The sequence below is a fragment of the Haliotis rufescens genome, unplaced genomic scaffold, assembly GCF_023055435.1.
Source record: "Haliotis rufescens isolate VD_foot unplaced genomic scaffold, xgHalRufe1.0.p SCAF_4, whole genome shotgun sequence".
Lineage (NCBI taxonomy): Eukaryota > Metazoa > Mollusca > Gastropoda > Lepetellida > Haliotidae > Haliotis > Haliotis rufescens.
Genome location: NW_025964112.1, coordinates 32867451 through 32892043, shown reverse-complemented (window position 1 = coordinate 32892043; position 24593 = coordinate 32867451). Strand labels below are relative to the sequence as shown.

Below are 24593 nucleotides of genomic sequence, written 5' to 3'. Positions count from 1 at the left end.
TTCATTGTCCTAATCCCTTCCTGCAGTCAGATACCATGTTCATCTAGCAGACAGATGTCATCAAGACATTCCCTGATTATGATAAGAATTAATATCCCTTAGGAAGAGCATATGAGACACAGATGGCAAAATTTCTTTGTTTCTGTAACAAATATAATGCCTCTAAAAGGCCTGAAATGTCCAATGTGCTCAGTCCCAGTGATCGAGACAGCATTTCAGGATGTAAATATTGCCTTGTTTTATGATCACTGTTTGATGTGCAGATGTGATTTGTGTAATGTCTCAAACAAACATATAAATATCAAAAGCTATTTTGTTACAGCTAATTGTGTAAGGTCATGAATAATATTCGCTGCAATCGAGTTTCTGTATTAGAAGAAGTAACGTCATACTGAGGATGTTTATATGTAAACATTGTGGGTTGAGATTGTAGGGCATCTGTCAGCAAAAGATTTTATGTCGTTATCATCTCATTAATCTGTTTCTTAAATTAGGGAAATAAAAACATAATTTGAGTTGAGTTTTGAATTCCTTGTTGTATGATTTGATAATGGTTACCTTTTATATGCTACAAGAAGTCTGAAGAATGGAAATGTCAGCGTAGGAAGTCGAAAGAAAAAAACCATTATCGGTATTGTTGTTTATCATATGTGACCCATCAGAAGAAAAGGGACTTTATGGGTGTTAGGTTACAATTATGCTATGATGTAACAAATTGAAGCTTGTGAATTGTATTTTTGTGTTCCGAAGATGCTGTAGTTTTAAAATATAATGAAAAGTCAAAATGTGATTTTTCACCCATAAGGTCCCTTGTCTCATGGTTGGTCATTTATGATGATTAATTAGTAGTTATTATTGTATTCTGTGGAAAGATTAATCACCTAAAGTTCTCAGGAAACATGTCCAAAAGAGACATCTATTGAATTCTCTGTACAAAGATGATGTATGTTTCTGAGAAATCATCAAATAATTTATGTAGAATATTTTACCATAATCTATATATATGAGTAATTACAACAATAAAACCATGAAAGAAACCTCTTTGACCTCGATAGGGGCTGTAGAGCAATTGTTTGGGTAGTAAAGCCATCAAATAGGGTAGTAGAGCCTTCTTTCGAGTAGTAGAGCCTTCTTTTGGGTGGTAGAGTCTTCTATAGGGTAGGAGAGCCTTCAAAACAGTAGTGAAGACATCATTAGGATAGTAGTACTTCTATCGAGTAGGAGAGCCTTCAAAACGGTAGTGAAGATATAATCAATATATACTGAATCGCAAAAGAAACATCACCCCTAGTAACATTGCATGAAAAGTTGTCAATTAAATATCAAGGTAATTTTTGTTAAATTTTCTAAAATTTAACATTACCTTGTCCGGAAAAATGAAATTTGATGGAAAAACCCAAAGCAGATGACAGTAAAACCGTTTGCCAAAACGCATCACGGCAATGGCCATGGTAAACCCAATGCACATTAATTCCGTGCAAATTGAAATGCACATGCGTTCCCCCATTTCTTGCCCTATAAAAATCCACCTAGATCGGATAACATTCATTCGTTATTGAATTGCTACCACATGCCAAGAAATCAGCGACACAAAGCCCTTGGACTATTGCAAGCTGGAGAAACCACCCGGCAAGTAGCCAATGCATTTCAAGTCCACGTTAGGACACGACAGATGAACGACCACGTAGTGGAAAACCAAGGGTCACCACACAATGTCATGATCGTCAGATTGTGCGACAGCATCTGCAAGATCGCTTTGTTACTGCTGCGGAAACTGCTCGACAGACCATGGGGACACATCAGCAACACATTAGTGCGGACACCCATGCATCGATGATTGACACCTCCACTGTCACAGGCCACACTGAGGACCCATTCTGACACCACGTCATCACCGGGACCGTCTTCAGTGGGCAACACAGCACCAGCATTGGCGCCACCAGCAGTGGAGAAGAGTCCTCTTCTCAGACGGGAGCCGTTACTGTATCTCAACAGCAGATGGCAGACAGAGAGTCTGGCAACGCCGTGGGGAACGTTATTCGGATGCTTGTGTTGTTGAGAGAGACTCACGGGGTGGTCCGGGCATCATGGTGTGGGTTGGAATAGGTCTTGCACAGAGGGTCGGCCCTGTGGTCTTCCAGAACATCGGTCCAGGGAGAGGCAATGGAGTCACAGCAGCTCGGTACATTGATCAAGTCTTGAGACCACATGCCATACCTCATTTGGCACGTCGCCGCAACCACAAGTTTCAGCATGATAACACCCGTGCCCACACTGCGAGAGCAACAAGAGACTTCCTCCAGCAGAATGGCATCATACCATGCAGTGGCCTGCCCTCAGTCCTGATTTAAATCCTTTTGAGCACCTGTGGGATGAGATTCAAAGACGGCTGAATGACGTCCGATCAAGGCCGACAACTGCAACTCAACTGCGTCATGCGTTCGTCAGAGTGTGGGCTCAAGGGCCTGTGGCCTTCATCAACCGTCTCATCAATTCAATGTGTCGACGTTGCACGGCAGTCATCAATGCACATGGCAGACACACGAGATACTGATGTGTGATGCCGTTTTCTTAGAGACTAGTGTTGTGTTTCACTTTAAGAACATTTGACACTTTAATTTCAACCTTGGTGATCAGTTTTGCCAAGTTTCATCTTTTTAATATCTCTCAAAGTATGTTTACACTGTTTGGACAAATAAGGTTTCTCATATATCTATCCATGGTGATGTTTCTTTTGCGGTTCAGTATAGTAGTACTATTATCAAGTAGTAGAGCCTTCTTTCAGGTAATAGAGTCTCCTATAGGGTAGGAGAGCTTTCAAAACGGTAATGGAGACATCATTAATATAGCAGTACTTATATCAGGTAGTAGAGCCTTCTTTCAGGTAGTAGAGTCTCCTATAGGGTAGGAGAGCTTTCAAAACGGTAGTGGAAACATCATTAATATAGTAGTACTTCTATCAGGTAGTAGAGCCTTCTATCGAGTAGTAGAGCCATCATTAGGATAGTAGAGTACATGTCAGGTAGTAGAGCCTTCTTTCAGGTAGTAGAGTCTCCTATAGGGTAGGAGAGCCTTCTATCGGGAAGTAGAGCCATCATTAGGATAGTAGAGTACCTGTCGGGTAGTAGAGCCTTCTTTCAGGTAGTAGAGTCTCTGATAGGGTAGGAGAGCCTTCTATCGGGTAGTAGAGTCTCTGAAAGGGTAGGAGAGCCTTCTATCGGGTAGTAGAGCCATCATTAGGATAGTAGAGTACCTGTCGGGTAGTAGAGCCTTCTTTCAGGTAGTAGAGTCTCTGAAAGGGTAGGAGAGCCTTCTATCGGGTAGTAGAGCCATCATTAGGATAGTAGAGCAGCTATCGAGTAGTAGAGCCTTCCACAGGGTGGAAGTTATGACTGGGGGGGGGCAGGTGCACACATGCACAGGTGACTCATGGTTGTACAACTCTTAGCTACTACCCGATACATGCCTACAGTTTCCTTATTGCAAGCTAAAAGGTAGATTAAGATACATGCACTATTTAGGATCTGCCTGGTGCTGTCGGATTGTTGACTCACTCACAACAGAGTGTCATTGCGAGAGACATGACTTGATTTCTTAATACCATATTCGACGTAATAAGTGCCCAGGGCGCTCTCAAAATTAGAAATATAGGGCTCTTATTTGAAAGATAATTTTCCTGGTTTATGCTGACAGCCTGACATGTTTATATACGACAGATATATTTTTCCAGAATTTAATTGCCCATTATTAAGGGTGCATATAAAACACAAGTGCGTATTATACGCGAATAAGTAAGTCTTGTGTACATTGATCAATCGGAAGGGGTGCTAATTGGAATTGTTCACTAGCCAATATATTAGCAAATATCGCTGTGGGCGCTTATTAGAGCGGGGCGCTTATTACGTCGAATACAGTATTTGTATAGGCTTTTTTCAAAGCATTCAAGACTGAAAGGAAATGTTTATCAGCAGTGAAATCCAGTTTCAGTTTTTGTGTGAGCAATTTATGGGATTGTGAAAGAGGTGTATAAGAACATGCATTTGGTAGCATGGACTAAATGTTTTTTTCTGTCAAAAGAGAAGTTTATTCAAAGTTCTTTATTAATATGCTGAATATCATAATAATGTTTAATGCATAAGAGTAATTTCTTAATATTATGAAGATCAGTAGTTCATTTGGATTATTTCCTTGTACTTTATGTCTCAATAAGGGCGGTGGGGTAGCCTAGTGGTTAAAGCACTCCCACACCGAAGACCCGGGTTCAATTTCACACATGGGTACAATGTGTGAAGCCCATTTCTGGTGTCTCCTGCCGTGATATTGCTGGAATATTGCTAAAAGCTGCGTAAAACCATACTCACTCACTCACTCACTCACATGTTAAAGGATGGTACTTGTTGTTACCCTGTAACGTCAGAGATTCATATTTAGCAGCAGATTTTCGATGATCAATGTTGTGATTTCTCTTGATTATTTTTAACATTTCCCATTCAGAACAGCATCGTCGGTGCAGACGTTCCCAGAATGTTTAGCATGATTTCTTAGACCTTCCGCAATATCTTCTCATTTGCAGGAGCTGCTGAAATCCTGAATATTTTCACTCTTTCACTCTATAACAATGAAAATCTGCCATGTTTTGGAGAGTCCCACCAGATCTGAGTCCTACATGTATATTAGCCAGGCATTTCTTGGACACATTGGTAGAATTAATGTGAATTGCCTTACCTGTACCTCACAATTAGAAGTTGGGTGCACAGGTGGCCGAGTCATCCAAGGTGCCGCAGTTCACTGTGCAGAGTTGTGTCCTTCGGGCACACCAGAACCCGGTGGTTGTGGGTTCGAATGCCATTTCTATGTTTGTAAGCTCCATACCCGTGCTCATGGGTTTTACCAAAGTAGTAAACATGTGTGACCTGCATCACTTCAGGCTTTCTTCCCACATTAAGCTGACACGACATGATATAACTGTTCAAAGCAGTATTAAACCCATCTCACTCACTCATACATGAAAGGGGAATACAATGTAGAACTTCTTGCCATCACACCTTATGAAATGATGGCCACTAGATTTTTTGTCAGTGTTGCTGACAGTATTTATATCGGTGTAAAAATAGATAAAATGACCAGATTTTTAGCCAATATTTTATTTTTTAATATTTTTATATTTTATTTAAGCAAACTGTTGAAGGCAATACTGTCTGCAGATGTGAAGCATACATGTTTGGTAGGACGGAGTAAATGGTGTATTTCAGAGTCTGTCTGTCCATCTGCATCTCAAAGGGGACAAATTTTCTATTTAAGTCAAAGAATTGAAATTCATACACTGACGTTACTTATCTCAAATGAGTCCGAAAATTGGTGTGGTAACTTCATTTATTACAGAGTTATGGCCATTGTTTCGTGCTTTTCAACTTAGTGCATACTGTGTGAAATGGGGACAAGTTTTCTCAGAAACTACTAAAGTTACATGCGTGAACATTTGCTTATGTAAGCGATACCGTACTTGTCAAGACTGAGTTCGAAAATAGGTCTGGTAAATTATTTTTTTACAGCCCTTGATCAATGTTATGTTACTTAGTGCATAGTGTGTGCAATGGGGACAAATTTTCTCAGAAACTACTGAAGTTAGATTATCTTAAAGATACTTATCAAGACTTTTTCCTGAGAAGGGGGGCCGTTTGTGTCTATTAATTTCACATTTATTAATTTTTCTGATGCCAAAGCGGCACAAGTGCCTTTCTCTTGATAAAGCTTTATAGGATTCTTTTTTTAATAGATTATATTCACTACTATAAATATGAACAAACCAAATTCTATTGTGTGCCATGACAGGGGATAGTGATAACGCTGTTTTCTTGTTTAAAGAAAGAAGGAAACAAAGCCATTTTCTTTGTCTGTACTTGGGTACTAGTTAGCTGATGCGAGGTGGGTGGGGATGACAATCTCAATTTGTTGTAGCTGTTATGTTGCAAAGTATATTATATATATTTCATTATGACATGCCTTATATAGTACGTGTTTTGTGAAATCAATGATGAAAGTGAAGGAGTCATAATGTTATAAATGAAACGTTTTGGTGTCCTTGTTTATACCAGTTTATGAGAAAGAGAATACTTATGGATGTCAAAGCATCTGTGCTTTCAATAATTCAACTTCAGAAAACTCAATCTTTCACACTGAAGTATATAATACACTCTGTCATGTTGTGTTCCTCATAAGAAAGAATTTGACATCCATAAATATTCTTTCTCTTATGGGTATTATTACAAAATGCCGTTCAAAGACTTGATACCAGTTTATAGTCACAAAACCTCAAGGACCCTGAGACTTTCTGTATTGAACTTCTGACATGGACACATGTCCTGAAACTTCCAATTCCAGGCATAGATATCACAATGTAACACACTGTTGTAAATGGTCATTTTGTAAATAGCAATATATGGTATATAAAATAACCACACGAAAAAAAGGTACATGCAGTTCAAACATTGCCAGATATTCTGAATGTTCTCTTGTCACCAGTGTTATCATAGCGAGGTTTATTACATCCCACGTCTTGGCACCTGTGCCGCCTCCCCCACAGGGGTGACAACTTATTTTACTGTGTGCCTCTGTAGAACACTAACCTGACTCCCAGGTATGAAAGACGGCACTACACTTGTCAGTGTCAGAGTGGTGCTAAACCTGTGGCTGTCATTTGACACGAGATGAGTCACAGGCAGAAATACACATAATTATCATAAATATGCAATAATTATGTCAGAGCTGAGTCAGCAGATTTTCACTTGGGGCAAATGTTGACTTGTGTGAAAAAGCTGATATTGGGTTTCATGATGTTACGCATTAAAATAGCATGAATCATCTGGATATTATCTACTGATTGCCTGCACCAAGGCAGTTTCGTAATGTTTTTGGGATAATTTGTCTGCATTTCTTCAGGTACTTCTTTGATTTCTCTGCAAATGATGTCTGGTAATGTGAAAAGAAAATATGCTTGAGGAATGTGTATCTCATGGATATATGTTATCATGCAAAGTTTTGTTTTATCAATCATTTTATTTTATTTTCAAGGCATACAAATGTGTACCTTTCCCTGCAAATCTGATTTAAAAACATCGAGACTGGCTGTTGTTGTTGCTTTGACACTAGCCTGATATCTGAGCACTATGTTTTTGTTGACTAATTTGGGAGGCAATATAAACACACCAGTGCATTGTACCCAGCTCTGTACGAAAACACTTATCATGCCAGCCTAGTCAAAGAGCAGGTAACTCTGTCAGTGTTACTGGCCATGTTGACAAGTTATGCTGGTTGAGTGGTAGAGCACATGCTTGTGTATGCGTATCAAGATATCTGATATACAGATATACCACAAATATGCTTTGAGAAAGGTGAAAAAATAACATGAACACTTGGTCATTTGTAAAAGCACTCATGGAACATTGTACAAGCTTTATGACTTTGACTCATTATAGAACATAAAAACATAGAAAAGAAATGTATTCAGTTGTACAACATAGGAAATAGGATACTAATGCTGGAGGTTAGAGAAAATAGCTACCTACTTGTCTACTATATACACAGAGAGGTTGATGAAATGTCAACAACCAGCTCCCTGTTGTTATTATGGGTCAGCTCTGTTTGTTTAGATGCTATACCGCTGGTTTCCATTCATGCGTTAAGCACACTGACAGAAATAGCAGTGTTTCAATAGTAAAATCAACTTGTGACAGGGTCATCTCTGGGTAACTGTTGGCCAACAGTGGCATTTTGGAAGGGTGTGTCATGCTGGAACTCAACTCATGTTCAGATAACTCACTTTCCCTAGATTTGTGGGTCCTAATTGTAGAAGTCTTTGCTGTGTGTAATAATGGCAATGTGAAGCATTAAGCCATGATGATGTAGATATCTTGTCCTCCAGGGATGTCCTCCTGGTAGAATCAGCAACGTCAACTAATACGATTAGAAAAAGTAATAATCATGGAATGAATGAATTATGGCTTAATTCTCATTTGAGGAAGGAATCTTACATAGTTCATCTGATGTTTTTAGTTTCTGTTGTAAATTTCTTTTTTCATTTTTCATTTTAGGCATAATGTTCAGTATTTGACTTGTGTCTGAACTGATTGACTGAATATGTGCGTGAGTTCAAGTTGGAGAGGCAGGTGACAGTCATGGCCCGAATTATTGTCGAAGGTATATTTAACATTGATTAATATTACTGGTAAATCTTTGCAGAAAATTTAAATTTAATTTTGTAGGAACTTGTACAGGCCAGACCAATTTAATTACTTATTTAGGTTACTTATATGTAGCTTGTGGTCTGTCCACAGGGCTTTTTTCACTCTAAAGACACTGTCCCCGTTGATAATAAACAGCCCTTAATAGTGAGTGTGTTTGCCGAGGCTCTGGTGGACAAATCTGCAAATATCCAAAGTTTAAAACCTGTTAAAATGATGTTTCCTTTTTGAGTGGGACTTGTGAAAGATTAGCATGCATTGAGGCAAAAAGTTGTCAAATTGGACACTCTCCTGCCTCTGTCCTAAGTTAATTTGCCGATCTTTATTTGCAGTAGTGTGGACTAGCTTGATAGCCATCTGTAAACAGAGCGGTGTGTATAGGAATAAATGACATCATTCGGACACCAAAATGTGTTTGATCGGATGCCTCATGTCAAGGTGGCTGAAATTAGTCCGGAATCTTGGGAATTCCTTCTTAGTGTTTAGTTAGGTCACTGCTTATTGGCTTTCAAAAGGGACGAGTTGTTTGTTTTTAGACTTTACTTGCGTGGAGACACTGTTAGGCTGCATGTGTAAACTGTCTAGTTGTGGCATGTACTCGCTGTGATCCTGTTGGTTAAAGTCTTATTTAGAAGGTGAATAACAGATGCTGTAACAGCTGCAACTTCAGGTACTAGTACGAAGTCCAAGTCTAGTAAAATTCTGCTTGGTCTAGTACGTTCAGCTTTTAATAGTCTTATGACAACATACAAGTAGCCAAGTTAGTGTTTGGTACAGGCTTCTGTGATATCATATTTATTACATACAAACTCTGGAAACGTTTCATTTCAAGCAGTGCTATTGAAGCATTGGTGAATAAATTGAAACACCTCATTGTGCAGTGGGATAATAAGCTATGACAAGATTTCCAAATCATTTGCTGGGAAAGGGATGTACTGCTAAGATTTTTGAGAGCTGCAAGGTTTCTTCATTCTTTAGACAACACAATGACGTTGAAATGTGTTGTGAAGAGTGGAGTCTCCCTCTTGGTTGTGTTGTTGGGGAGGAGGTGTGGGCACTAAGTGTGGCCAAGGTTACCTGGGGCTTGTGTAGGCGTCTGAATGGCTGATGCAGGTGTGGTCTGTAGTTACATGGTGCAGGTGTGGTCTGTAGTTACCTGGGTCTATGTAGACCTCTGAATGCTTGGTGCAGGTGTGGTCTGTAGTGACCTGGGTCTATGTAGACCTCTGAATGCTTGGTGCAGGTGTGGTCTGTAGTTACCTGGGTCTATGTAGACCTCTGAATGCTTGGTGCAGGTGTGGACTGTAGTTACCTGGTGCAGGTGTGGTCTGTAGTTACCTGGGTCTATGTAGACCTCTGAATGCTTGGTGCAGGTGTGGACTGTAGTTACCTGGTGCAGGTGTCGTCTGTAGTTACCTGGGTCTATGTAGACCTCTGAATGGTTGGTGCAGGTTTGGACCGTAGTTACCTGGTGCAGGTGTGGTCTGTAGTTACCTGGGTCTATGTAGACCTCTGAATGCTTGGTGCAGGTGTGGTCTGTAGTTACCTGGATCTATGTAGACCTCTGAATGGTTGGTGCAGGTTTGGACTGTAGTTACCTTGTGCAGGTGTGGTCTGTAGTTACCTGGGTCTATGTAGACCTCTGAATGCTTGGTGCAGGTGTGGACTGTAGTTACCTGGTGCAGGTGTGGTCTGTAGTTACCTGGGTCTATGTAGACCTCTGAATGGTTGGTGCAGATTTGGACTGTATTTACCTGGTGCAGGTGTGGTCTGTAGTTACCTAGGTCTATGTAGACCTCTGAATGCTTGGTGCAGGTGTGGACCGTAGTTACCTGGTGCAGGTGTGGTCTGTAGTTACCTGGGTCTATGTAGACCTCTGAATGGTTGGTGCAGGTGTGGTCTGCTTAATTGTTGATTACACTGTCATGAACTTGTGAGTCAGCTTCTTATCAAGGTTATCTGCAGATCAAATTCAAAAGAAGTCTGTAGAGAGATGTTTTTTCACTTAAAGAATGAATGGACGTGAAGTTTCAGAAAGACTGAGTGATTTCAAATGATTTACCAAAAAGTTGTCTTTCCTCTCTGTAACTTGAGAATCTATAAGGTTGGACTTCATTTGAACAAGTTGCATTCTTCTTTAATCAAACACAATGTTGTCAATACTCAAAATATTCTACTTAAGTATCAAGTTCACATTACTGTGTTCTTCTGAAGTAAGGCAAGTCAAGAAACCTGAATGTTATTACACTATGCCTCAGGTAATTGATTATCTTAAAGATCTAAAGTGTTTAATGAAGTGTTGCGACTACTGTTGATCTGAGTAAGGTATAGGAGTTGCAATAGTTGAGTTATGATGGTCTTTGCACTAAGGTCACTTTAAAACGTGAGCTATTCAAATGTTCATCACACAAACAAATGATTTAAATGATACATAGCTATGCTAATGGCAGAGCAGTGTAGATGTGTCATGGGTGCTGTGTTTGCTGCAGGGTTGTAATATATCACTCAAGTATATTTTAAAGCAAGCAAACTTGTAAATGTTTACCTATGTTTTTTCTTTGCATTCATTTTTAGTTTTTAATGTATATTTGTGTATCATGTTCATATTCTGTTCATATTCTGTCAGGACCTTGCTTCTGTGATGGTAGCATGGCAAAGTGAATAGATCCAGTGCTAATGTGTTGAATGTTTGCTCAGAGTTTTACCTACAGACAAGTGACACAGTAGGGTGATCCGCTGGAACAGGCTGTAATCCAAGCTGGATTGTGACGTGCATCCCCATTCCATCTAGCTGTGGGTGTGGCACAGTGATACATGCCCAGCAAACACAATGTACAGAAACCACATTTCCAACATGACTGATATTGACTGAGGTTAAGGCACTGCTTTCATTGTCATTAGAAACCTGCAGCTTGTAACATTGTAACAGTATGTTCTTACACTATATCAAATGGTAGTAAAAACCCTACTGTTTACTGAATGTGTGGCAGTGATGTAATGTTCCAGTAATGTAATGTAAGTGAAATCTTGCTGAGTGAAATGCTGCAGTTTCTGTATTGACAAAGTTTGTTCAACATCCTTTGTGCCACAGTTCAGAATTGAAAGGTTTTAAGTTCAGTTTGTTTGAAAGCTGATGCATTTTCTATGGTTATATAGAAAGTTTTAATAACTACTCAAGTCACTGAATATGCTGAGAAATCTCTTGTATGAGTATATATGTGGGCCACGTTCCACAAACAATTAATATAGGTATAGTATGACAAAGCATTGTATGACAAGGCAAATCCTATTCTCATCCTACCAGTAGGAATGTTCAGTCTGGACAAGATGATGCATGCACAGCAAGGTACTCAGATGTAAGTGGGCCTGGCTCTATTGTAGGGAAGGTAAATGGGTCAAGATGGAAATGTTATTGGTTTGATCTCTGTGTACACCAGGTAATGGTCCACCTAGTAGATGGTGTGGACAACTTGCTGGAATTGTTAAGACTTTTCTTTGCCCAAGTTTCACATACAACTAAACTGGCTAGAGGCAGGGAGAGGTCAGGTAAGGTCAGCAGAATGTGACCAGCAAACAACTGGTCAGCAGGTCTGCTATGTCCAGTGTTGACTCAAGCAAGGTCTCACCTTACTGGTAGAGGTGGGACAATCATCTAAAACATTGCCTGAGGGACATGGTCTCTAAATATCAACTCCTTCATCAGCTGGCAACAGTGATGGCCATTCAGATTGACTGTTTGTCTTTGGAATAAAGATACATTTCCATGAGCATCAGTGAAGCAGATGACAGATTGCCATTCATTGCATTGGATGAATAACTTCAAACAGAGGTTGTCCTCAGGAATTTGCTTGTTTTGCTGAAGGCTGTGTTTAGCGAGGACATGCAGGTTCAACTCAATCAGTCACTTACCAGAAACCTATATTTTTTTCAGAATGAGCAGACAACTGCAAACATGTAACACTTCAGTATTCAACAATATGACATTCACGTCCACTCATGAGCCTGTCAGACATCATCTTGGCCAAAACTGTTTATGTTTAGTCCACTAGCCTGAACTTGTTTAGCAGATTTTACTTCTACATATGGGCTGCAGATTGCAGTAATTTTAGGCATCTATACTGTGTTCGAAATCTGGGCTGAAAATCAAGGGGCTCTTGTCATGGTTCACATATTAAATATTTTCTTTATTCAAATACTAATTACTGGATCCAAAAAGCTGAAGGACCAAAGGAATCTCCTTGTTTTGTTTACCACTGATGAAGTCACAATATCAAGCTTTCCCCAAAAGAACGTTAGATACATGATCGGTGTACTGTTATAATGGAAAAAATATTACGTTGGAAATAGTCCAAGGATTTATTGAGATATGAATACAAATTACATTTCATGTTTCATGATTCATGGGAACTTGAAGGGCTGCAGTAGTGAAAACAGCATCACCATGGAAATATTCCCAGGATTTATCGAGCTAGGAATACCACAGGTTACGTTTTATCAGTTACAATATCAACAGGATTACATGGGTAGAGTAGAAAAGAGCAGTGTCAAATATATCTTTGCCATGTAAATCTCCAGTAACTGAGTAGCAATGGAGGGGTTGAGAATACCAATAATCAACTGTGTGTCAAGTTTGGCTGTCAGCGCCATTCCTATTAGCTCTATACAACCATTGTCTTTAGAACACATATACCGTATTCGACGTAATAAGCGCCCAGGGCGCTATCAAAATTAGAAATAGGGGGCTCTTATTAGAATATTATTTTGAATTGAAAGATCGTAAATTTCGTGGTTTATGCCGACAGCCTGAACTATATATACGACAGATATATTTTTCCAGAATTTAATTGCCCATAATTAAGGGTGCATATAACATACGAGTGCGTATTATACACAAATAAATAAGTCTTGTGTACATTAATCAATTGGAAGGGGTGCTAATTGAGATTGTTCACTAGCCAATATATTAACAAATATCGCCATGGGCGCTTATTAGAGCAGGGCGCTTATTACGTCGAATACGGTATATGTGATAACGTCCAGGGGTATGGATGTATGGTAGAGATTTATTTGTTTGTTACACATCCTGCGACAAAGATAGGGGTATAGATTTTCTGTCACAGACCAAGATTTGAATTGGAAACAGGCCTTTTCCTGTATGGATAGTTTTTATCACAGACCTTTCATCACAGATTTGAGTTTTAGACCAGCCTACACCTGTGTGGATGCTTTCTATCACAGACCTTTCATCACAGATTTGGACCTGTGAAGATTCCGGGGAAGAATAAGTCTTCAGCAACCCATGCTTGCCGTAAAAGGTGACTATGCTTGTGGTAAAAGGCGACTAACGGGATCGGGTGGTCAGGCTCGCTGACTTGGTTGATGCATGTCATCGATCCCAATTGCGTGGATTGATGCTCATGATATTGTCTGGTCCAGACTCGATTATTTACAGACCGCCGTCATATAGCTGGAATATTGCTGAGTATGGCCACCAACAACAGGCCACCAACAACAACAACATCAAGGATTTGAGTTTGATCACAGAACTTTCATATCAGATTTGAGTTTGAGACTGGCCAACCTACACCTGTGTGGATGCTTTCCATCACAGACCAAGATTTGAGTTTGAGACTGGCCTACACCTGTGTGGATAGGAGCCTGATTTGTACCTGACAGTGTGAAATCCTTTGATGTAGTTAGAGAATTGGGTCAACAGTGGATATTCAAGCATGACCAGTGGAGAGTCTTGAATCGTAGGGTGCAGCCTTTCCAAACAAAAATGTACTTAATGTGTCTGATGGTTACATAAATGTGTGACATTTTGTGAAACTTAGTGATTAACTTGGATTCTTTAGGGGCTGGTATATTTATCTTGAAGCTGTTTTCAGTGTATTGTGTTTTCATGCATAAAAGGTCAGTAATCAGCATCTAGGTGATAGCACTGATAGGCTATGTAAACACTCTATCAACTTTTATCATGTTGCTTAAACCTGAGCGGTAATGGTGTTTACATTCCAATCTGGGCACATCCTAGTAGCTCTACTTCAGTCATGTAATATTAATATCTTTAGCAAGCATTGTGGTGACAGTGCCGAGTATAGAGGACAGTGATGAGCTGGATCTAAGCAGGATCTGTGCTGGCTGTAGGCAAAGGTCAACGAAGCGTAGTAGAGTGACCAAGTGTCCACCTGTCACACCTATACCTATAGTGGATGAGGTCAGCATGACCCAAGGATATCAAGCCCAACTGGGAACACTGGTCAGTCAGCTGTGATCAAGACGGCTGTACACCCGCCGCTGTGTGCCGAGAGCAGTCAGATGACAATAGCATCTCACAGCCGTGTGTTGCTGTCAAGGTGTGGGTTGTATACCTGTGTGTGCCTTGACTCAGGATAGAGGCCAGGCCAGGAGTAGCTTCAGTTGGACACTACACACCTATTGCAGACAATTCTTGTGATTATTGATGCCCATTGGCCCAAATATTGTTGACTGTATTGACCATTGATGATTGTGTCTGGCTTCTGGGATCACTGGGAGGCTGAACGTTTCACCAGGTGAATGGCCTGATTCGATTGCCAAGCTTGGGTGATACCAGACTCATTGACAGTTGCGGTGCTTGTTGATGTTGACACCAGCCATGCAGTCGGAGGTGTACAAATCCTCATACACACATGTGTTTTGCATTACAAGTAAGTCATTCGTCCATTTCAGCCTATCTAGGTCAGAGGTAACAGATTTCTAGTTCGTGGACATCACAGTGCCTCATCAAACAACATTCTCTTACTCTCTTGTTCTCTATCACAACAGCTTGTAGCTTTCACTCACCGACATCAGTCATGAATTTGACCTATAAATGATTGTTATGCTTCATTAGGCTCAACATTACAGAACATCACATCTATCATCAGCATGATTTACAGTATGTTGAATTACGAGGCGTCATATAATGCAGTGTACAATGACACGTCTGTGAATTGATGACTATCTATGAAGATGTTGATACCTATGTACAGTGCATGATCTTACACCTCCTGTGTGTGTTTTGGCAGTTGATGACAACTGTGACATTGGTTCCCATATGTGTTGTATAGATTGAGCGTGTGAATGTTATAGGCAGTGCTCTGTATGCAGTGACCCATACCTGTGCCAGGTGACACAGACCACCTTGCTTCTAGCAATCAATCAATACTACCCTCAGACAGGGAATCAGTCACTCTTGTGAACTTCAAGGAGGTTGCACACAAAGTGATGATGATGACCACTGTTTGTGGAGGGGTGGGAAACAGAGATGGATTATGTTAACATTGGGTATTAATATTTGTATTTGGCAATAAGCTGACAGGAAGATAGTGGAATAGCTTTAACATGCCATTGTATGGGTATATTGCCGCAGGCTTAAAAAATGTTGCCGAAATGTCAATCAATAAAGTTTTTGTCACTTTAATCAATTCTCCACCAAGAGGTAATCAAATCTGAAGTAAAGAGAACTATAACATCATTCGGTACATGTTTTTTGGACACCTGACACAAATATAGAGCCTTTTGTCGGATATACAGAGCTATCATGAGATTGCCATGTTTGACATGAAGTGTACATGTATTTGTGAAATGTGCGATCAATATTGCAATATAGACATGTGCACTTGTTCACCTGTCACTTAGTGCTGAAGTAACATGTGACATCATTTATTGTGCAGCTAACTGTTTCTACTGGAAAAAGTATGAGAGCTATACTGTCTATGTGCTTTGTCTGTCATGGTGTGTAATGTACAAGACAAGCACCATTTTAGGGTACATCCATCATTGTAGATGACAAGCTGCAGTGATATGTATGACTGATACGCTGGATGCCTGCCTTGCTTTGAAGTAGCAGCTGTATATAGAGAGCAGTGCAGGCTGAAGGATTAACTTTAGTTGCCAGCTCAGTGGGACGTACCTTTGATTGCCAATGTATCTTTGTCAGTGTGAACTTGTACGCATGTGCACTGTAAATTTAAACTGATGAGACATAGTCACCTCAGGAATTTTGTTTATGTTATGTTTTTGGATTATATTGTATTTATTATTATTTTTATTTATTTTTTATTATTCATTATTGATTAATAGTTTTACCAGGAGTGGTTATATCAAAGAATTGTTCTTGTCAGTGTCAAATGTGCTGTGTTGTGTGAAGAAACATGGGCGAAAAACTGACCTTCATGAATCCAGGACATGATGGAAAGAACACACGTTCTATCTGACATTGGATACAGTACTACCCGGTACTCAACTATTAGGCTGAAATGACAATTCAATTCCTGTAGATGTCACATCAGTAGCAGAAGTTGACCGGCATTTGACTGGTTGTTTGTTTCAGATGCCTTGGAATTGTTTTATGATATAGACTAGTTAAAGCACCAATCAACCTTTCAGTCTTCCTTCATGATGTATATTTGGAAACCCAAATCAATTTAAAATTACTTAAATGTGTTGTCATAGATCGTTATCGTATTGGATATTCATTAGTCACCTGCAAGCAAATATTCATAATGTCCCACGAGAAAATTTGCATGTCCAGGTGTGGATACATGCAGTCAACCTGGTTTTTTTAATACATAGCATTATCATTTAGAAATTTTTTTTTTTTTAAATTGAAAATATGTAAACATGGTAAAAGCCTTCATAGATGAGGTGCTATCAGAACCTAAAGTAGGTCAAATGCTGTATTATGTATAATGTCCCTGTTTTAATCTTTGCTTGAGAAACATAAAGCCAAATGAGACCAGGTTTGATAGCAAACTTGGATATGACAGTTGTTTGATCTACATATTTTGAGCTAAGCCACAAAATTTGAGACATGTGAGGGAACATTTGCCTTGTTTCCCACCAGACCTTCTCCATTAGCGTTCCATTATGGAAGCCATGAACCAATAGTGTTTGTCACAGCTTTGACCCAGTCATCAGCTGAAGGAGGGATACAGACAGATTTACAGCCAGTGTGACACTCTCAGACCAGGGTTTATCTGTAGGAGACAGACCTGTACAGTGTGCAAGTTCTGTATTATCGGCTACAGTCTCACTCAGGACAGAAGGCGGAACTGCCTGATAGCTGGGCGTATGTCTATGTCTTGGGATTCCTGCATCATGTTTTGTGTACAGAGCAAAACTATGTTTGCATAAGATCATTGAAATTCCAGATGTTGAGGATTTGCTGATTGTAAGCATAGGCTTACATGCAGGGTCAGGGTATAGGTAGCGACTGGTACAGAGACTGACTTTAAGGTACATATGTCATGGCTGGTACTTTTATGCAGTTCAAAAGTAAGTAATCTCAGTAAACAACTACACATCAACAAATTTAGTGGGGTATATGCTAATTTGTAATGATTTTCAAAGTTAGGAGAAGAATTTAAGCTGGGTAAAAACTTTATAATACAAAAGGATATTAATAAATCATTACATGATGTAATCATATGTGATTATAACTGTAACTTCCCATTATGATTAATATGCATGCTCAAATGAAGTCTTGGGTGACACCATTTCACAGTGTGATATTCAGGTTTTATGGAAATGAAATTCCTGATATGAATTTGTTCATGTTCTGAGAGGTGGTTCCATTGAGAATAGCCTTTCTGATATGGTTCCTGTCCAGTTGTTAGGACTGCTTGGCATTCCTCACTTGTAGCCAATTTTCCATAATTCACAGAAATAACACAGCTTTGATTACCAAAGCTTCCTCCAACAACCCTTTGTTCCCATTGACCATGTTGACACAGGTTCCACTGATTTCCCTCCATTTTGTGTGTTCCTATCAGGCTGACAATGGCCAGGTCAGTGACAGGGTCGACTGTACACAACTTAAAATGGACAACAGTGAAATGTACAACATGTCCTGTATTGGCCTTTGTCCCTGCCCACATGTTGATATATATAACCCCTGAGCCCTGCAGGCATGACTCAATACACTCAGTGTGGATTAGTAGTTGTCAATATTAAAACTCATTACTCCAAGTTTGCTTTAAGAATTGATCAATAATTAACCAGCAAATTGAACCACCCTGTGTGATGCTGACTTGATTGGCTGACATATGGGTGTGACTTAAACAGGTTCTTACTATATTATACATAAGCCCAATGATTGCTTCAGTCATTCACTGTCATTGTCAGCTTAAAAGGCAAATACTCTAGTAGTGCAAGACAATATAAGTAACAAGGATTCTGTCCTTGTGTAGTTTTTCAGTCATCAATATCTGTTTGCATGAAACAAAGGCAGTAGTCAGTGTTGGCTGAAGAGCGCGTTTTTGCGTCTTGGACGCACAAAAATGAGTTTGAACGCACCTGACTGGGGCAATATTAATTTCATATTGAATTGACACTATTATCGTAAATCAAAGACATACGTCTTAGCGTAAAGGTATTTGTTGCCAAACAAGACAGAGAAGCATAGTGATTAACACTTCCGTTTGCTAAACCAAACCAGTTTCATTATTCTCTCCCTTTTTATGACAAATACCCAAACCGGTTTCTTGTCCTATATCTATTTTCAGTTTTGCATGTATTAATGTTCGGTATGGTCCGTAGCTTTGCTTCAGCCAATCAGGTGCCGCATATTAAGCAGGTCGGATATAGTAGTAATTCATTTAGCTTGATGATTGGTCGAAAATATCCCGACCTTGTGTCAAACTAAAAATAGCCAGGCACATCAAGGGTATACTTCAGAACGTGGTAACAGTGACCCGAGAAATCGAGCGACCGTGTAGGATGGTACGCTATGTTATTGCGGTAGTTAATTTATAATGCATCGTAATGGGGCACGCTTACAAACTTATTCAATATGCGATTCACAAATTTTTTGTTGTTCATTGGATTGATCGATGCTGATTTTCTTTACCGAGTTTTGTAAACAAAGTTCCTGTGTGGGTTATATGGTTTACATCACTTCCTGTTTCGTATTTTGCATACGACCGAGGTTTGGTCAAGGGACTTCGTTTGAACAAATAGGTTCTTTTTCTTATCAATTTCGAATGGAGGTAGGGGTAATTCCACTTCAAAAACATCCCAGACACTATCATAAAAAGTTAACGTGTGTACAAGTAGCTGTGACATACCGCAACGAGTCCTGTATTCCATCATGCGATGGAATATATCGTGCTTAGATTTGCATAAATAAACTATCGACAGGTTGTGTGGATTTCGAGATTTATCGATACCGCGATACTGTATATGATAAAGAATAAATGCGAACACTTGATTGTAAGCATTGTTTTTATTTAGTGGACTCTGAATATTTAGTTATTCTACAACAGACTTATCAAGCTGATAATAATTCAATCTCTTGTGGGTTATATTAAGAATTGCAAAACACATTTTGCCAGAACCGTTATTAGTGTAACTGACATGTTTAAACATTTATAGCACCTGAAACATGTTGACTATATTTATGAAGGAAATGCTGGATCCTGAACATACTCTTACTGATATCCCAATTATGTTATGACTCATTGATCATTGTCACAGTTACGACATGAACACACTACTCAGTACAGTAGCATCAGAACAGCCATTGAACTTGACTGAATCCATAAACTTCAAATCAAAGATCTAGATATAAACGTTCACAAATGTCTGCCCCAATGACCCCTTACCAATGGCTGATAACCCGTGTACTGCCTTTTCATTTACGAAGTTAGATATTAACATGGATAATTTTGTGTTAAAATATTCATTAATATCAAATGTCCCTTTTAAGAAATTGTTTGTCCCTTGATGTAAACCTCTTGGTCATGACAGCAGGATGTGCCCTGATGTGAACCTTTCTCTCACTTTGCCTGTTCGATGATATTTTGCAGTTGCAAAAAGATTTCTGATTTTTCACAACCACTGTGTTCTGTTGTTAATGTTATGTCATAATGCTATAAATTGGACCCCTCCATTTTTTTTTGGGACCCCTTATTTTATGATGAAGGGGTCCAAGTGACCCCAAGAAAATTTAAGCCAGCGCAGACACTGAGTAGTGTTGTATTATGTATGAGGACATTGTACCCAGGGTTTGTACCTTTCTGTATTGGAATAACCTGATGGCCTGACACTATTGTTGCAAAGTTTACACATCAGTAATAGTTTAGATCATTTTGTTTTGGTGTGAAATTGTCTCCTGATTCTACACCACACATCATCGTGCATCGCTGCAATCACAGTGTGTTGAACTGCACTTTATGCCTGTAATTAATGTCAATCATTACATATATATTCTGTGTTACTCTGTGTACAGTTCCACTTGATAGAGAAATCTTCAGGAGATGGTCACAGCAGTGTGTAGCAATGACTGACTTCAGAAGCAGGTTGATGTTTATTGCACTGGAACTGCCTCATCAACTGACAATTCCTGGGTGCTTGGGACAATGAAAGATTAATGAGGCTGTTTATGATGCAGTCAGTCGTAAGATGTTGAAATGTAGGACAGTGTTAATATTGTTGCTTTCACATTGCCTTCAGGAGACTGACAATTGCCTCATGTCTAGGACACTGAAACATCCTGTCTAGGACACTGACACATCCTGTCTAGGACACTGACACATCCTGTCTAGGAAACTGACACATCCTCTCTAGGACACTGACACATCATTTCTAGGACACTGACGCGTTATGTCTAGGACACTGACACATCCTGTCTAGGACACTGACACATATCTAGGACACTGACACGTCATGTCTAAGACACTGACACATTTCTAGGACACTGACATATCATGTCTAGGACACTGACACATCATTTCTAGGACACTGACACATTTCTAGGACACTGACATGTCATGTCTAGCACACTGACATATTTTTAGGACACTGACACGTCATGTTTAGGACACTGACGGTTTGATAGTGATAGGCTTTGTCTCATGACTTCCACCTGTTCTTCCTGGGATAGATGTGGTATTGCTCTTGTAGGTTCAATATGTGACATGAAAGAAGCTGGCCACTTCCACACTGTGTGTTTATTTGTCATATTAAGCGCTCTGCTCGAATAAGCACCTTCTGACCATCTTCTAGACCAATCTGTAAGTTATCTTTATAAGCACCCCTATAGAGACCGAAAATATGCATGACAGTCCATATTTTCTTGTGTGGCATCAACATTTGAAGTTTGTTCACTTCGGCTCGATCTCTCAAATCAGATTTAATTTGTGTATGGTTTTCATAAGCACACCCCCTTAGTAAATTTTCTAACATGTGGAGTTCTTATTACAGCTAATATGGTCATTAAAGGTATATCCTGAATCTCATGCCTTGTTTAAAATGCGTGTGGGAAGGGCACTGCTACCTACACCTGTTGTCATGGATAGGTAAAATATACAAGGCATATATAACACACAATAAAATCTGACTTTGGCAGCTGAGAAGCAGCTAATCTCCAACACACATGGTGGTGGTGGGATGTTTGTACCTCAAGTAGTCAGTGTGTGTAGTGATCATGTGGGATGTTACAGGTGGTAGACAAACTGGTTATGACGTAATGGAAGTATCACCTTTGAGGAGTTTCTTTCATTTTCTCATTTTGTTGCTATGAAATGATTTACTTTAATATTTTGATATAAATGCTTTTAATATATTAATGAATTCTCACATTAAACAGAAGAATATGTTCCATAATTGTATAGTACAGAGAAAAAAGATGAAAACACCCAAATTGAACGGTATTTTTGATCATCCATCTTGCATATATTATTGCTGTCATGTTGTATCCCTGTCGCACTGCTGAGGCTGTGTTGGTGGTGATTGATTTCCAACTGATTTATGTACAGTTGTGTGCATCTCACGGTGCCTGCAGTCACACTGGTGCCCAGTCTACATTAAGTCTTATTGTAAGGGACAGTTAAACAGCTTTCAAGGTATTTTGCTCATATTACCCCTGACTGAAATCACATTTTTCTATGTATGGTAACAAGTGCCACTTTTCGGGAATAAATATCAAAAGTTACTTTGTAGAGTCATTGTCGTAGTTGAACCTACATACAGATCACCCTGATTAGTCTTACAAAACTCTGATGGAATAAAAGTTGGTTCAACATCAGGGAGCATTCATGAAAACAGGATATATTGCGTAATCTCTAAAGTCTATGCAAGAAAGATCTTTCTTCTACAATAAACATTATTTGAAAATCTAACCAAATATTCATGTCCTGCTCAAATACTGTTAATGTGTACTTATGTCCTAGAACAGGTTGAATGAATTGCAGTAATAAGTCTGTTCCAATTGCTGATCTTGTTCAGATTTAGGAGTTCATGGAATCTTTGAAGTATGGAATCTTTGAAGTAAAGACCCAACACTGTGGAGATGTTACGCAGAGACGCTTTATCATGTCACAGTGTTGGCTGAAGAGCGCGTTTTTGCGTCTTGGACGCACAAAAATGAGTTTGAATGCACCTGCGTAACATGTGTGGGTCTCGTGGACGCAGTGATTTGGGCAATATTAATTTCATATCGAATTGACACTGTTATCGTAAATCAAAGACGTACGTCTTAGCGTAAAGGTATTTATTGCCAAACAAGACAGAGAAGCATGTTGATTAACACTTCCGTTTGCTAAACCAAACCAGTTTCATTATTCTCTCCCTTTTTATGACAAATACCCAAACCGGTTTCTTGTCCTATATCTATTTTCAGTTTTGCGTGTATTAATGTTCGGTATGGTCCGTAGCTTTGCTTCAGCCAATCAGGTGCCGCATATTAAGCAGGTCGGATATAGTCGTAATTCATTTAGCTTGATGATTGGTCGAAAATATCCCGACCTTGTGTCAAACTAAAAATAGCCAGGCACATGAAGGGTAAACTTCAGAACGCGAAATCGAGCGACCGTGTAGGATGGTACGCTATGTTATTGCGGTAGTTAATTTATAATGCATCGTAATGGGGCACGCTTACAAACTTATTCAATATGCGATTCACAAATTTTTTGTTGTTCATTGGATTGATCGATGCTGATTTTCTTTACCGAGTTCTGTAAACAAAGTTCCTGTGTGGGTTATATGGTTTACATCACTTCCTTTTTCGTATTTTGCATACGACCGAGGTTTGGTCAAGGGACTTCGTTTGAACAAATAGGTTCTTTTTCTAATCAATTTCGAATGGAGGTAGGGGTAATTACACTTCAAAAACATCCCAGACACTATCATAAAAAGTTAACGTGTGTACAAGTAGCTGTGACATACCGCAACGAGTCCTGTATTCCATCATGCGATGAAATATATCGTGCTTAGATTTGCATAAATAAACTATCGACAGGTTGTGTGGATTTCGAGATTTATCGATACCGCGATACTGTATATGATAAAGAATAAATGCGAACACTTGATTGTAAGCATTGTTTTTATTTAGTGGACTCTGAATATTTAGTTATTCTACAACAGACTTATCAAGCTGATAATAATTCAATCTCTTGTGGGTTATATTAAGAATTGCAAAACACATTTTGCCAGAACCGTTATTAGTGTAACTGACATGTTTAAACATTTATAGCACCTGAAACATGTTGACTATATTTATGAAGGAAATGCTGGATCCTGAACATACTCTTACTGATATCCCAATTATGTTATGACTCATTGATCATTGTCACAGTTACGACATGAACACACTACTCAGTACAGTAGCATCAGAACAGCCATTGAACTTGACTGAATCCATAAACTTCAAATCAAAGATCTAGATATAAACGTTCACAAATGTCTGCCCCAATGACCCCTTACCAATGGCTGATAACCCGTGTACTGCCTTTTCATTTACGAAGTTAGATATTAACATGGATAATTTTGTGTTAAAATATTCATTAATATCAAATGTCCCTTTTAAGAAATTGTTTGTCCCTTGATGTAAACCTCTTGGTCATGACAGCAGGATGTGCCCTGATGTGAACCTTTCTCTCACTTTGCCTGTTCGTTGATATTTTGCAGTTGCAAAAAGATTTCTGATTTTTCACAACCACTGTGTTCTGTTGTGGGTTCCTGTGTGGGTTATATGGTTTACATCACTTCCTGTTTCGTATTTTGCATACGACCGAGGTTTGGTCAAGGGACTTCGTTTGAACAAATAGGTTCTTTTTCTAATCAATTTCGAATGGAGGTAGGGGTAATTACACTTCAAAAACATCCCAGACACTATCATAAAAAGTTAACGTGTGTACAAGTAGCTGTGACATACCGCAATGAGTCCTGTATTCCATCATGCGATGAAATATATCGTGCTTAGATTTGCATAAATAAACTATCGACAGGTTGTGTGGATTTCGAGATTTATCGATACCGCGATACTGTATATGATAAAGAATAAATGCGAACACTTGATTGTAAGCATTGTTTTTATTTAGTGGACTCTGA

At 39.2% G+C, this 24593-nt stretch overlaps 1 protein-coding gene across 6 annotated transcripts in view; it reads left to right on the top strand.

The window, feature by feature from the left end:
- Positions 1-24593, top strand: part of LOC124152171 (supervillin-like) — a 180564-nt gene that overhangs the window by 98694 nt on the left and 57277 nt on the right. The gene's annotated exons all lie outside the window — the stretch shown is intronic.